The 15,681-nt window shown below is 41.6% G+C and overlaps 1 protein-coding gene and 1 long non-coding RNA gene across 2 annotated transcripts in view; both read right to left on the bottom strand.

Moving 5' to 3' along the window:
* Positions 1-15,681, bottom strand: part of LOC133392901 (uncharacterized) — a 590,816-nt gene that overhangs the window by 162,698 nt on the left and 412,437 nt on the right. The gene's annotated exons all lie outside the window — the stretch shown is intronic.
* Positions 14,684-15,664, bottom strand: LOC133393712 (uncharacterized). The gene is made up of 2 exons (XR_009766341.1): positions 15,505-15,664; positions 14,684-15,429 (listed from the first exon to the last, which is right to left on the bottom strand). It is a non-coding gene; the product is annotated as an uncharacterized LOC133393712 (long non-coding RNA).

The raw sequence follows: 15,681 nt of genomic DNA, 5'->3' as shown, positions 1-15,681 counted from the left end.
GGTGGTATGGGAATAGGTTTTAAGACTTAAAAATCGTTCAGATGTTACACTAAAGTTAATTTAATAATGATTTTCTAACTCCCAGAGCGTTTCTACATACACCGAGAATGCAGCTGAGAAAATAACTGACAGCATGCTTTGACAGCGACTGACAGCATTTTCGGTGAGAGAATTCTCCTCGGCATGCAAAGAACGATGGAGCTGAGAAAAAATTGAATTGGCAGTTTATAGCGATCGATCAATTATAGTTTGCATTTTTGCCGTCCAATAATCGTAGATATATTATTAAAAAGTAAAAGAAACTTTTTTGACTTCGATTTAGCGATTAAAATGGTTTTTTTCAACATCATTTTAAAAGTCTCATCTCGGCGCTTTTCACAGCTTCTACACACACCAGCGTGAGAAACCGGTTGTCAATTCTCTCACAGCCATCTCTCAGCTGCATTCTCGGTGTATGTAGAAACGCTCCCATACAAAGAGCTGGATTGTTGTTGTTACAGCACTTTGACACTTGGTGTATGGTGCCTGGCGGTTTACACTCGATGATCGGATGCTGAGGGGATACGGGCACAATATAACTATCCAAAGTAAAAAAGCAATAATGGAATATTTTAGTTTTTTTCGTAATAACTCAGTTTATCGGGCCAGCTAGTTTGTTTATAATATTTTTACATTTTCACTTTTCTAACGGCCGGGCTACATTGATCGTACTCGCAAGTGTAATTTTAATATTCACTAGCGCATCTGGCGGCGGCTGGTGGAAGTTTTTTTTGTCTTCAAGGGAATGGTCGTGCCGGATCTCAAATTTAAGTTGTTTTTTCACCGTTTGATGCGAAAACGGCTGAACTACTTGCACAACATATTCAACTAACAATTACAAAGCTTTTACAGTCCAGTTAAGGTAAAAAACATGGAAAAATAACATATTTTCTGAAGCGGCTCGAAATTGTTTGGAAAAATGCTTCGGCCAGCCGCCGCCAGATGCGCTACTGAAAATCAAAATTACACCAGAGAGTACGATCAATGTAGCCCGGCCTTAAGATTGGTGTTGAAGAGTACTTAAATTATTAATTTTATGTTGCCCATTTAGGGCATTTTGCTGGCAATTTTTACAGTTATTTTGATTTGAGTTGAAAACAAAGTAGGCATTGGAGAAAGGGGACTGCTTTACGGCTATAGAGTACGGCTCCGACTGGCTCACAAATTATTATTATTCTCTCAAGTTATTGGACTATTTATATTGTAATTGGTGATATTTGATACAAGGAATATCGTTTTATGTGTCGACCAAAGTGAGTTGATATATCAGGTGGGCTTATCCAGTGTAATTTGACGTCTAAAAACGAATAGGATGAACACCTGGTTTGACAGTTAGATCCAAAGTATATGAAGATCAGGTGGTCTCATAGCCTGTTTTTATAGCAAAAGTTGAACGTCACTTTTTGACAGCATGGGTGAAAACATTTCCCCAAACAAGCTTTCTGCGGACTTGCCAAATACACAAAAAATCTTGGAATCTTCGTTATTTGCACTGAAATATCTTAAAAAGCACACAAAATATTTCTTATTGTAAGCTAAACCAAATCTGAACTAATTAAAATCCATTTTTGGATCAAAATAATGCCGTCGATGAGGACACCAATGTGTACTACGTATGTGTTGCTAAGAACAAAGCGAACCGTTCCTATGGAAATTCATTTCACCCATTCTGTCAAAAGGAGCTTTTTTTGTTTCCGAAATTAGTTGTCAATTTGTATGGGACGAGACCACCTGGTCTTCATACACTTTGGTTAGATCCATAACGAACTGGGTGCTTTGATGATTGTTCTATACACTTTTTTGTAAGTATATCTCAATTTTTTACAATTTTACACGATATTTGAGAACAATCGGTGGTCTGTTGAATGAAAAAATGGATATATGCACAGGAGCTCTTATGAGTTCCTTACTTCAAGTATGCTACCGTGTTTGGTTCGGTTGGTACACTGCTCCTTGCTTGCTGACTGAATGGATTCAATAATTGTTTCATATACATCAGATTTTGCGAAGGAAACGTTTTGTTGGAATCCAGTAATATTCAGATCATCGTGTTTATCCAAGAACTGGCCGTCACGTCAGTCTTCTGGCTTCTTTCTTCGTGCTACGCCTGAGTAAAACCACATACCATTTCTGCAAGATACTGTTCAAACTTCAAGGCATACTAGATTTTGTTATGGAACAAACTGTCTAATTGTGTGTCGATGTATTGGTGAGGAAGAACACTATAAGTCCACCTGATATATGCACTCACTTTTGTGTCGACATACGCATTGCAGTTTTCTAATCACAAATCAAAAGTGTGTTATTGTTTCAAGTTTTGGCAGGAGCCCACAGCATTGAACTGTAAAAATCAACATTAACCTTGTACCAATTTTCGGCAGCATTCAAAGAGAATAATTACTTGTTTTTAGTGACTTTAAAATTCCAAGCGGGATAGTATAAATTCAGCAACCATAGAATCTTTAATAAAACCACACTTTCATTGTTTAAGTGCTCTGGTTCTCTTAATAATGAATCCGCTCGATCTATTGGCTGACAGCAAATCTTCCGAAAAATTGTGATCTCCGCACATTTTGTTTGATGTTTTGAAAATTATGCAAGGAAATGAATTGATACTTCGTACATGAATTACAAATGAGCAAATCTCTATTTAAAAAATATGTGTTGATACAACTTTCAACGCGTTTTTGCGCAATTACACGTTTTTAGTTACCCTGTCAAAAACAAGTACACTGCCGAATACTGGTACAGTTACCCTATGTGTTATTCTTTTGTTGGTACGAAGAAATTTATAGACGAAATTTGGGAAATTTTTCATCACTCCATTGCACAGCGGGAATTGTACAATCAAAGTATTTTAACACCTTCAATGCATTGATATTTATAAAAAGTATGGAAATGGGTAAACAAAATCGACACTCGTGTCTATTTAGGTATTCAATTAAAAATTTAACAGCAATTCATAAAAACACATTTGACTGATTTCAAGTTAACACGTTCAGCCTGGTGGCAAGCCTCAGGTCTTGTCAGTTAACTTTCCCGTAAGCTGGTGGCAGGCTCAGGGGCCTGCCATTGGTCTTTTGCTGGGAATCAACAAACATTGTGAATACATGTGCTATACTCGCAAGAACAGTAGTATTGGACAAGTAAAATAATAGCGTTCTAAGAATAATTGCTGTTGATAAAAACCTCATCTCACTCTCATCAGTACTGATGAACTAAGATGAGTTAAATTTTATCGAAAAAACTCATTTTTTCTACATGTATGTTTGGTTTGGTTTGAGCCGGTCTGGTGGTGCAGTCGTCAACTCGTGCAACTTAAAGGCCGGGCTACATTGATCGTACTCGCACGCGTAATTTTGATTTTCACTTGCGCATCTGGCGGCGGCTGACCGAAGCATTTTGCCAAACAATTTGGAGCCGCTCCAGAAAATACGTTAATTTTCCATGTTTTTTGCTTAAATCGGAGGAGAAAAGTTTTGTAAAACGTAGATACACATGTCTTGCACGCATTGCATCCATTTTTGCAATGGAAAACGATGGAAAAACTACTAAATTTTGAGATCCGGCAGGTCCATTCCCTCGATGACCAAAAAAAGCTTCCTCCAGCCGCCGCCAGATGCTCTAGTGAAAATCAAAATTACGCTTGCGAGTACGATCAATGTAGCCCGGCCTTAACAACGTGCCCGTCATCGATTCAAGCCCCGGATGGACCGTGCCCCCATACGTAGGATAGTCTGCCTGCTATGGTAACAATAAGTCAGTGAAAGCCAAGCTCATTTCACTAGTGGGTACAGGCAGGCCTTGACTGACAACGGTTGCTGTGCCAAAGAAGAAGATGTTTGGTTCAAATGAAATGTTGGCGTTCTAGAAGCAGGCGGAATGGAAAGTTGATGAACATTAGCACCAGGCTAAACGTTTCCCAGCCTTCACAATTTCGGGATCTTGAAAACCAGGTAATTGTCACCTAGTTTTATATTTTTTTAGAATACAATTTAAACTAACATTTTAAAAGCATGAATCGGTTGGATTGATAATAGTTAGGAAGAATCCCACTCTGTTGAAAAAAAAAGCCGAATCTCGGTTTATTTTTGCCGCGATCTGCACAACTGAGGTATCGGCAAAGATCTTGGTTAAATTTCTGTTGCTGAAATCTCGGCTTAAAAATGCAAATAACGTTTTGTTTTGAAGATTACGTTTAACCGTCATGTGTACGACCGTCTATCCGTGTAAGTTTCACATCTTTATTATTATTTTTATTTATTGTTTAATCTTCAACGGGACGTATGGCCTAATTATGATAAGTAACAGTACACAAAAAAACATAACAAAATCAAGATTTGTATCGCAATTCACTGCGGCCACGGCAGAAGCCGGAAACGTTCCTTGAAGCACTGAGTTGAGATGTTGAAGTCGAAGCAATCCGAAACAGTGTTGAAAATAGGCGACATGCAGAACATAGGATCAGACCGACCAGCGCTGGAATGCGGTTGAGCGAGCCGTAGAGCCTCTCTAGACCTAAGTGTTCGGGATGGTGGATAGATATCGACTCGATGCAACAGAGGCGATGAGTCGATATAGCCATTTAGCAAACCAGCGATGAAAGAGCACTGTGCATTGCGTCTTCTAACCGAAAGAGGTTCAAGGTCTAGAAGACGGCACCGCGCAGCTTACGGAGGAAGATAGGGGCGTAGGGCATATCGCGTGAGCTTACGTTGAATCGCCTCAAGTCGAGCAACTGAAGAAGCAGTAGTTGGGCTCCAGACTACGCACGAATATTCCAGAACCGAACGAACGATACTGTTGTAGACAGCTTTGATGCACATGAGATTGCGGAATTCATTAGTTGTCCGGATAACCACGCCAAATAGTTGGTTTCCTCTGGCTACAACGTCATCGATATGCTGTTTAAAGTTCAAACTAGAGTCAAGCAGAACGCGCAGCAGATATACTTTACATATGTAACACTTCATCGTCCAGTGACTGAGTTCAACCATAGCAAAAACATTTATTGGTTTGTGTAGGCCCAACACGAATATATAAACGATCGTAAGGAATGCAGCTTAACACGAAATTATACAGTTAAAACGTGAGCACTAGCACATGCCGACCGAACGAATCCAGCTTTCACTGTGGAGTATAAGATGAAACTGAAAGCGAAACTGAAGCAAGCCAAACTGAAGCGTGCAGACACAACATGACGTGCGGAACAAAACTCCAGCGCTCGCGCGACACCAACGTGACCGGGACATAAACAGAACGAGAATGATCCTACGATCGTACTTCCATCTTTGAATATACATTGCTTTTTTTATGACAGTTTGGATTAACTGTACTAAATAGTGTGTGGCTTTCAATGTCATTAATTCAACATCCGACAGTCAAATACCAGTATTGATCTCCCGTCTCAGCAACAATTTTCGGGGAGTATTAAATAGCAACTATTTGTTTACGTCCATCATCGTCCTTCTCATTTTCCTGCTCCTACTGTCGACGCTGTCATCGCTGGAGCTTTGTTCGAGGAATTATCATTGAAGCCACCTTTCTGTTGCTGTGTCGAAACTGCCAGGGGTTGTGCCGAAAGTTGCTGTTGTCTGGCTGGCGCCGGAGATGCCTGTAGTCGTGCCAAAGGCTGTTGTCTTGTCGGTGCCGGAAAAACCTGTAGTCTTGCCGACGGTTGTTGTGGTGTTGAGACAGCCCGCTTGAACAATACACAGTACATATAGCAACAGTATAGTGCATCCAACTTTATTCGCAAAATTGTGATTATATTTTAAAATTCCTGACGGAAACTGAGCAGAATATTTGCTTTAAATAGGGACAGCCGCTGTGGTTTACCATCCAATCGCTCTTGCGTGAGTAATAAGTTGTGAGTATAAAAAAGTGAGTAAAAGCTCGTCGAAAAGTTCTCTTTATCAATTTTTGTGGATTTTTGTAAAATAAAATGTCAAAAATCAGGTATTACAATTTGCTACAATTTGCACTGTTATACCTGATCTTGAGGTGCTATAATTACCACTGCTAAAACTGAGGGCGAAAAAACTGCCAAGGCTCGCAAGCTCTTCAACCATCTTGTGTACGACCAAAAAACTTTACGTAATCGTACAACCGCCTACCCGAGTAGGCCATACATTTTGTATGGAACAATGATGTTTTTCGTGATTAATAGAGTATATCTTTTGAATTTCTTATAAGATTTGAATGAAAACTGTCTTAAAGGTTCATAATAGTGTTTTCTAACATATCGTAGTAAAATTAGAATTTTCAAAATCCTAATAAGATTTTTTTCAATTAAAAATGTGCTGTAACTCCACCACATCAACCGGCCTTAAGGGCTTTAAAATATATTCATACTAGTTAAGGCCCGGTAAAATCTACCGGATGTCCTCAAATTTCGAATCATTTTCAAACTCTACACGTCCAGTGGCAACAACCATAACTCATAGGTGTTTGAGTTCTTATTTGTTCTTACAACTGTTTTAACCTTGTAGCTTCCTTGTTGTTACGATGTTTATATCGATGAGGCTACTTTTGAGCCATACTGATGTACATCTTAAATCTTAAATAACCATAAAAAACCAAGTCACGCAATTTTGTTATTTTTTTAACTGGTGTTCAAAAATAAGGTTATTTATTACGCACGTAAAGTACCAATGAATCTTATTTACTTACACTTAGTTTAGTTTAGTTTAGTTTAGTTTAGTTTATTAATCGATGGACTATGAAGCCCTCTCGAGTCAAAATTTGTTTACAATACATTACATTAGATAACGAACAGAACATTTATATATTGTTATTGTTGAACGCATTCCGAACACTTAAAAGTGAAGTCAGTTCCGTTATCGTCATTCCAGGCTCATAAATATCGTTAGCTGAATTTAATAGACGGCACATACAAAGAAGGGGGTTGCGAGAGCCAAATGTTGTTCGGGTTTCAGCGACTGCCAGCATTGGTCGGCGACGGAGTATTCTGGCAGGAACATAGAGGTGAATCCTTGAAAGCAGCTCGGGACAGTCGATGGTTCCGTTTAAGATTCCCGTGATAAATGCTAGTCTGGTGTGCTCAACACGTTCGGCGAGAGGCGGGATTCCAAGCAGCAGACACCTAGTTCTGTAGTCGAGACGACGCGGCCAATCACGGAGGGCGAAGCGCGTTGCCTTCCGTTGAATGGACTCTAGCCGCGCAAGTGCCCGAGTAGATGCTGGCCACCAAACAATGCTAGCATATTCCAGCAGTGGTCTGATAAGTGCGCAGTACAGTGTCTTGAAACACATAGGATCACGAAGCTCGCGCGTCATGTTTATGACCAAGCCAAGTAGACGATTGCCACTAGCGACTACTTGGTCTATCTGTTCTTCGAAGGAGAGTTTAGCATCTAGGAGGACTCCTAGATCCTTTACACAGTTCACTCTTTCGAGGTTCTGACCATCAAGCGTATAATTAAACAGCGCTGGAGCTCTTGAACGGCTGAATGAGATTATGGCGCATTTATCGATACAGACGCTTAGTGCATTACGCTTGCACCAGGAGACAAATTCAGTCAAAGTGGCTTGAAGTTGAAGATGGTCCTCGGGCTCACGGATTTCACGATAGATTTTAGCATCATCTGCGTAGAGTAGGCAACTGTTATCCGGGAGTGCCGTGCACAAGTCGCTTATGTAGAGCAGAAACAACAGAGGCCCCAGGTTGCTGCCCTGGGGTACGCCGGAAGAGGCACCGATAGATCTAGATTGGTGGGAGCCCATTCTAACTGCATATGAACGACCACATAAATACGATTTCATCCACTTTACCAGGGGTGGTGATAATCCAAGTCTATCAAGTTTTGCCAGAAGAATGTTGTGGGACACACTGTCAAAAGCCGCCTTAATGTCCGTGTAAATGGCATCAACCTGCATACCATCATCAATGGACTTATAACAGCCGCTAACGAATTGCATCAGATTTGTCGTAGTTTATCTCTTAGGCATGAATCCATGTTGGTTAGTGCTGATGTATTTGCCGGCAGATGCCATTAATGGTTCATAGATGATTAGCTCGAACACTTTGGCGCAGGCAGCTAAAGAGGTAATACCTCGATAGTTCACTGCTTCGTTTTTGCTGCCCTTTTTGTGGATGGGTGTTAGCCAAGAGACCTTCCACAGTGATGGAAAGGTTCCTGTGCGCAGAGATTCGTTAAAAATCTTAGTTAAAACAGGAGCTACCGATACGGCACAACGCTTGAGAATTGTCGCTGGGATACCATCTGGCCCCTCGGAGTATGACGACTTTAGACGCTCGATTTTTTGGGTAACCAGGGTCTCGGTGACGATAGGTAGCGTGACATGAATTGCATCTGCCGGAGTGTTCACGAGCGCGGAAGCAACAGCCTCCGGAGGTGTGATGTTAGAGATGAAGCTATCCTCGAAACGCGTGGCGAACAGTTCACAAATATCTAATGGCGAGTGTGCACAATTATCCTTATACCGAATAGTCCCGGGGAGGCCAGTTGACTTGCGCATGTTGTCGGCAAAGCTCCAAAAGCGGCGAGGGTACTTTCGCAAGCTTCGTTCAGTCTGGCGTATATATCGACGATAGCAGACTCTATTATAACGTCGATAAAGTGCATGAGCACCATTGTAGTAAAGCCGACACGGTGTGGATCGATTAGCGCGTAAATTGTCATAAGCGGCTCGCTTTGCTTTTTTTAGGGCATGTAATGTGCGGTCACCCCACGGCGGTCCGCGATGGGGCTTTTTAATAGGAGCACATTCACGCAATGCGGCCCGCATAAACTCTGAGAAATCGTTCGTGGCATGGTCAATGGATGTATAGTTTGAGCATTCAAAGGATTGGTTGAAGGAGCAGATCAGTCTCTTGAGTTTAGTAAGGTCAACACGTGCGTAATTGAGCTTTATTTCCGTAACAGTGGTAGCGTGATTCATAGACGATGCTGTGATTTCCAAATCAAATTCGAGCGGTGGGTGATAGCAGTCTATTGGTAGCAGCGGGTGCTCGCTGACGCGTATGAGCGAAGAAGTTGCTGCACTTGACCAATTCCCGTATGCAAGGTCTAAGATGCGCCCCATAGAGTTAGTGTTGTTATTAAGTTGGTAAAGCGCATTCTGGTGCAGTCCATCGACGAATTGGGCGCTACGAACTGAACTAGTATGAGGTTCAAAAAACACAAAAGGAGTTTCATGATTCGATTGCGCAGGCGACCAGGAAAGAGCGGGTTGGTTAAAGTCTCCCACGAGCACGAATCTGTCGTTTGGACCTAGTGTGTCGCAAATGCTGTTGACGGTGTCCAGTAATGCATTTATTTTTCCTTCGTCCGTGCTATGGTTGGGAGGAAGGTAGGCAGCAGCAATGAATAATCGGTACGTCGGGAGCTGAATGCAGATGCAAGCGATTTCAAGTGTTTGCGCAAGCACTGGAAGCGCATGAGAGCGGAGAGCGGAACTCACCGCAATTAGTACTCCACCGCCTCGAGATAGAGAGCTGTTTGCGGCATTTCTATCGCAACGATAGACACAGTGCGCATCGCCAAATAGGAGAGCTGTGGGAAGGCTGGGATCGAGCCAAGTCTCAGTGAGTACCACAACATCATAGTCCGCTTCTAACACAGTTAAACGGAACTCATCAGCTTTGGATCGTAAACCTCGCACATTCTGATAGTATACAGTTATAGACGTGGAACGGACATTGAGTGGTATGCGTGTGTAAGTTGGTGCAAGGTCATCGGTGAGAGATCGTGTCGTTGACGTGTTGTTATTTCGTGTAAACAAATGACTAGTCAGATTCAGTGGCACAGTGCCTTTTGAGGAAACAGTTGTGTGATTATTACTTAAGAAAAAAGTGTTGAATAGTAGTTTGGTGCATTTTAACGGTGTTTGGTGTGGCTGTAGTTGTTTTTGGTGGAGCAGGCGATATTAAGGTACAATTCATATCGGGTGATAATTGTACAGGGTGCATCGGGCTATGTCGAACAGGTATAGGTGTGTTTGTGTTGGTAAGATCAGGACGATGGTGAGACGGCCTTTGCGGGAGTGAGATAAACTCACGCACACCGAGCCCGACCGGCCAAGATCCTGCGGTAAGTGCTTTATCTCGAAGAGCAGCGATAATTCTAACCTTAAAAGTTAGTGAACTAACTGAGCTAATGGTTGTTCCCGCTTTCAGCAAACTAAAAGCGATGACGTCCGTGGTGTCCAACTGTGATTTTACCATCGACACTACCTGGTCAACAGTGACGGTTTTGGCTAACCTAGATAGATGTAGCCACATATAGTTTGTTCTTGGTAGTTGTGACACGGTTGGGATCGACGTGGTGGTGGTATCGGTTCCTGTTATTATTGGTGGTAGTGAAGGGCGATTTCTTTGGTGAGTATTGTCGGTGTCTGTATTTACAGGGTATAGTGGAGCATTGTCAACAACAATGGCTTCCGTGGATGCAACAACGTCACGGAACAACCTTCTACGCTTTCCACTCGGGAGGGCATCTGGGGGCGGTACGTTGAAGTGTTCGCTAGGAGCTTGGTGAGCCGCGGCAAAACTGGCAAAGCCCTCACGGATTTCGTGCATCACAGGCGGGACTAAAGCAGCTTTCATCACCTCGACAGCGGCAGTAAGAGCCGCCTGGAAGCCGACCTGCATACCCGTTGTTTTGACTGCTTTACTATGTGGGTTGCCAAGAGCATTCGAACACCCTACACAGCTCCAATGAAGAGATGCCGTCCGTTTTACCTCTTCGATCACAGTGAAAGGTAATTTAGTGCACGCTGAGTGATATACAGCATCACAGAACGAGCACATAATACCACACTCAAGCGATTCAAGTGGCACAGAGCAGTCACAACAAACTCCCTCCATTTTAGTTGCCGTTGCAGATAGATGCCACAGGACTCAGGAACAAACGCAGGAAATACAGCAAAGTCAGGAATGGTTGTGACGAACGATTGAAGGCAGGACTACCAGGGACAGCTTAAGTCACAGCTAAGCGGCAGTTTGACGAAAATAAGGCCGAAACGACAAAATAATTCACGGATTTACGCGGAGCACAGTGAGAAAACACACTCTGTCGTCAGCTGTCAACTGTCAACTTATAAGTAATAACAATGATAATCATGATTGGCGAGTTTTGTGGCCATTTGGATAAAACAGAATGTTCAGTAGCTGCATTCCTACTTATTTTCAATCGAACTGATATTTTCCATACCTCTGTAGACGCAAATGTATAATTTTTTGATTATTATTTTTTGGTTATTGGCGTGATTTTTTAGAAAGCATAGCTAAGTAGTAACCCCTACAACGTGTTCATTGAATAACGTATTGATGTGCAATGGATTAAAAAATTAGGGTGCCTTCTGTTTTTTGTGCCCATAAATGTAAGATTGAACTACAAAAATATTATATCGCACGTGGTTCGAATTCCATGTCTACTCTTTTTTTCGACTTATGTTTCATATGTTAGGTAATTAGTAATAGATGCTTAGAACAATTTCAATGTAAATTTGCTTGGTCTTTAATTTCATGAGGGTCATTTCCAAAAACGCCATCAAAATTTTATTTTATTATCCTGAATCTGGTTTTGAAGTATTCAATGTAAAGGGTATTTGTGTATGAGACAATTGTTATTGTTGTGCCAAATATCAGATTTCGACAGTGAACATATCCCCTCATATAACCATTCCAAATGTATAGTTCTAATATTCCAATCTATACTGTTATAGAAAAGAATGGTTCAGCCCTGTTATAGCCTTTCCAGATCAATTAACTAAATTCACATTTACTTGCAAACTACTTTATTTACTCTTACCGCCCCACATTTGTCAGATTTTGCTTCTAATTTGACGTGTCCTTGATTATAACGTGGTTGTTCTTAATCGACAACATAGTACGGTGATAGCATCACATGGTAGATACCGCCATCACTCTTGATAGATACAGTCAGAATCTTTTCAGCATTCTTGGGTACGTTACAGTAAGCATAGTTTCATTGTCGATCATTCTGCACTTGATGCTGATCCTGCTAAATGCAGTGCGCACGGTTGTCTCACCTAACGCGCAGTATGTTGCAGTCATATTGCACAATGAACCATATCTCCCTTTAGTGCTTTGTTCCGGAAGGACATCCTGAAATAAGTAGTTCTTCCCGCCCGCGAGCAAATCGTTACAAATTCAATGTTAATTTTCAAGTTATCAACATCCGCCGCTTTCTTGCTCGGAATTTCAGCAAGGCTTTTTAGTATATGGTCGCTTAGGTTCTCTCGGCTATATCTGCCTCTTATTGTCATGCGTTGTCCTTGTCCCGACTCAGCCAATATTGCGGAGTAGTAGATTTGAGGGAGTTGTAGATTTGGGGCGATCCCGTGGTACGTGGTCGTCGACTCGAACGACTCAATAACATGCCCGTCATGGGTTCAAGCCCATGGACCGTCCCCCCGTAGCAAGGATTGACTATCCGGCTACGTGTTAAAGAATTAAGTATCGAAAGCCTATACAGGGCGGCATGTCCGCACAGGACGCCAAATAGAAAAAGATTGAAGGGAGTGAACATGTTCGACGTCCTGGGTATAGCAACCCGTTTTACAGGATATTCTGTAGCACACTTATCTGCCGATGACGACGGTGTATGTAGTATGCGAGGTGCTTAAGCACCAATAATGAGTATGGTTGGCTTTATTAATGATTGAATGAATTGGAATATCAACCATGTCACAAATAAGCTATTTTGCACAGTTTTCAAACTTTTTTTTTTTGAATATTGCCTTGAATATCTTGATTTATAATGGGAAGGGGTATGAGATGGGACACTTTATCATCAGGTGGCTAATTTGCAACTTTAATTTAAAAAAAAAATCATTATATACCACGTGTTTTCAAATCGGTTTGTGTAAACAAAAAATCTAAGTAACCATTGCCCTCATTACACGCGGGCTGGCAGTGTGGCATGGAGCAAGTCTTTTTGCAGCGACGCGCGTGGCTAAGAGAGCCCTGCTCTCACCGCTTTCTCTCTCTCTCTCTCGCTAAATGTTTACTCTCACGTAATTGTGGCGATTTTCGATTTTATATATGGTGAGACTAGTTAAGGCCCGGTAAAATCTACCGGATGTTCTCAAATTTCAAATTATTTTCAAACTCTACACGTTCAGTGGCAACAACCATAACTCAAACACCTATTTGTTCTTATGCGTTACACCACAAATGTGTTAACCTTGTAACTTCCTGGACAGTTCTTACTGTACTTTGCAGAACCGTTAAATATCGATGAGGATAATTTTGAGCCAAGTCACGCAATTTTGTAATTTTCGAACTGATGCGTTCCATGAATCTGTTGTTACAAATGTATAATTTTTTGATTACTATTTTTTAGTTATCGGCGTGATTTTTTGGAAAGCATAGCTAAGTAGTAACCTCAACAACGTGTTCATTGAATAACGTATTGATGTGCAGTGGATTAAAAAATTAGAGTGCAACTAATACTTATAGAACATTTTTAGATCCAATCCCAATTGCGTACTTAAAAACATACAATTTCCGAAATGCTCACTTTTGCTTCAATCCATTTTTTGTTTTTTGTGCCCATAAATGTAAGATTGAACTACAAAAATATGATATCACACATGGTTCGAATTCCATTTCTACTCTTTTTCGACTTATGCTTCATACGTTAGATAATAAGTAATAGATGCATAGAACATTTTTAATGTAAATTTTCCCAGTCTTAAATTTCAAAAAGGTCATTTCCAAAAACGCCGTCAAAATTTTATTTTATTATCCTGAAAATGATTTTGAAGTATTGAATAAAATTGGTATTTGTGTATGAGACAATTGTTATTGTTGCGCCAAATATCAAATTTCAACAGTGAACATATCCCCTCAAATAACCATTCCAAATGTGGTTCAACACTGTTATACCCTTTCCAGATCAATCAACTAAATTCGCGTTTACTTGCAAACTACTTTATTTACTCTTGCCGCCCCACATTTTTCAGATTTTGCTTCAAATTTCACGTTTCCTTAATTATAACGTGATTGTTCTTAATCATCTCCATAGTACGGTGATTGCATCACATGGTAGATATCACCATCACTCTTGATAGATACAGTCAGAATCTTTTCAGCCCTCTTGGGCACGTTACAGTAAGCATAGTTTCATTGTGGATCATTCTGCAGTTGACGCTGATCCGGCTGAATGCAGTGCGCACGGTTGTCTCACCTAACGCGCAGTATGTTGCAGTCATGTTGCGCAATGAACCATCTCTCCCTTTAGTGCTTTGTTTCGGAAGGACATCCTGAAATAAGTAATTCTTCCCGCCCGCGAGCAAATCGTTACATATTCAATTTTAACTTTCAAGCCATCAACATCCGCCGCTTTCTGGCTCGGAATTTCAGCAAGGCTTTTTAGCATATGGCCGCTTAGGGTCTCTCGGCTACATCCGCCTCTTATTCCCCGGTACCAAAATCCATGCGACTTTTCGCTAACGGATTGATTAAATGGCGCCCGATTAGACGATCCGATAGAAGCACTTTTCAGGCTTAACGGATTGAGCGAGATACACCGTCGCGGCGACACGATACATGTTGCATACATGTGTACTACATTTTAAGAGCCCCCCTCGCTTTCTTTCGGATTGCAATGAGTTCATACACACTTAAAACTTCGTTTAACATATTTCATATTCGTTTTTTATTTTTCACTTTCTTTTCTGAAGTACATTCTTTCATACACACATCCTCCCCCAGGTATTTTTCGAAGAAACTAAAAAAAAACTAACGCACACAACTAGATCCGCAAGAGAGTGCGAATCGTCAAAGAAAAAAAAACATACACACACACACACACACACACACACCTCCTCCTCCTCCCCTTGGTGTTTTTCGCAAAGTGATCCCGTAGAACGTGAACGCAAAAACACACACACAAAGCACGCAGGCAAGCACACACACACCTCACTCCTCCCCCCCCCCCCCACGTGTTTTCGCAAGGTGATTCCGTAGGAGATCGCCAAACAGCAAAAGCACACATACACACACATACACAGCCACGCACGCATGCAAGCACACATACACACACATACACAGCCATGCACGCATGCAAGCACACATACACACACACATACACACATACCTACCCCTCCCCCTCTCTTGGTGTTTTTCGCAAGGTGATCCCGTAGGATCTCGTTATGCGAAGCGGCAAAAACACACACAGCCACGCACGCAGGCATGCACACACATACACACACATAGACGCGCGCGCGCACGCACGCACGAACGCACGAGGGAGCGTAAAGGTTCTATACGTTGCCGGTCTCCCCCTCCCGTGTTCTCGTTCTCCGAGAAGGCTGATGTGTGCACGTTTGTGCGTGTACCTTTGCCGTCCTGTAAGCTGGAGGATTAGTTCAGCGCTGTTGAAGAAATGAAAGTTAAGAATAAGATTACTCACTCTTTTTTGGTATGCTTTGTGTGTTTTCATAACTTACCTTATTGCAAACAAAATCCGGAATGAATCTCCTCGTTTCGAATATTCCGCATTCGATCACATCCTCGGCGATGCTCGACACTATCAGTGGATGAAAGCAGGAAAAGAAACAAAGAAAATAATCAGTCACCATCAGCATCATCTTACTCTCACAGTTTTACATCAGTTGATGATTCTT

The sequence above is a fragment of the Anopheles gambiae genome, chromosome 3 (genome assembly GCF_943734735.2).
Source record: "Anopheles gambiae chromosome 3, idAnoGambNW_F1_1, whole genome shotgun sequence".
Taxonomy (NCBI): domain Eukaryota; kingdom Metazoa; phylum Arthropoda; class Insecta; order Diptera; family Culicidae; genus Anopheles; species Anopheles gambiae.
Note: the sequence above shows the minus strand (reverse complement) of the source record. Positions and strands in the feature narration are given on the sequence as shown.